The sequence below is a fragment of the Carassius auratus genome, unplaced genomic scaffold (assembly GCF_003368295.1).
Source record: "Carassius auratus strain Wakin unplaced genomic scaffold, ASM336829v1 scaf_tig00214429, whole genome shotgun sequence".
Classification (NCBI taxonomy): domain Eukaryota; kingdom Metazoa; phylum Chordata; class Actinopteri; order Cypriniformes; family Cyprinidae; genus Carassius; species Carassius auratus.
Genome location: NW_020527655.1, coordinates 22,501 through 23,429, shown reverse-complemented (window position 1 = coordinate 23,429; position 929 = coordinate 22,501).

The following is a 929-nucleotide window of genomic DNA, read 5'->3' as shown; positions in this document are numbered from 1 at the left end:
AACCCCCGGGGAGGCCGAGATACGGCCCCCCAAACTTCAGGATTTGTGCCCTCGTAACTCAGGCACCGGACCGCCCCGGGACTCGGGGGCGGTGGCGTCCGGTAGGCCCCGAGGCCCTCTACCTGACCCCCGAGTTTCAGCCCCGGGGACCCCCGCACCGCGGAGATATCGGCGAGAAACCGCGCCGCGGCCGAAATCGGAACTCTACCCGGGAATGGCGCACCGTCCTGGGCAAGGCCGCCGGCGAGGGGGGGGTTGGAAGTTCGACCGGGGCCCGCGCCGGAACGCCGAGGCCTAGGGTCTTGAAACTCGGGTCGTTGATGGAGGCCGTCGGCCCCTCTCGGACGCCGCCACCCCCGAGCCGACAGCCCCCCGGGGGCCGGGGATAGCGCCCCCCAAAGTTCGAAAATTTGACCGGCCGTATCTCGCCGAGGCAGAGGCCCAGAGACTTCAGACTCGGGTCGATGATAGATCCCGTGGCCCCCTATCAGACGCCGCCAGCCCAGAGCCGGTGCACCCCAGGGGGCCGGAGATAGCGCCCACCGAAGGTGGAACTTTGAACGGCCGTATCTCGCCGAGGCCGAGCTCCAGGGACTCCAAACTCGGGTCGATGATAGACCCCGTGGCCCTCTATCAGACGCCGCCAGCCCAGAGCCGGTGCACCCCAGGGGGCCGGAGATAGCGCCCACCGAAGGTGGAACTTTGAACGGCCGTATCTCGCCGAGGCCGAGCTCCAGGGACTCCAAACTCGGGTCGATGATAGACCCCGTGGCCCTCTATCAGACGCCGCCACCCCAGAGCCGGTGCACCCCAGGGGGCCGGAGTTAGCGCCCACCGTTGGAGAAACTTTGAACGGTCGTATCTCGCCGAGGCCGAGCCCCAGGGACTTCAAACTCGGGTGGGTGATAGGCCCCGTGGCCCCCTATCAG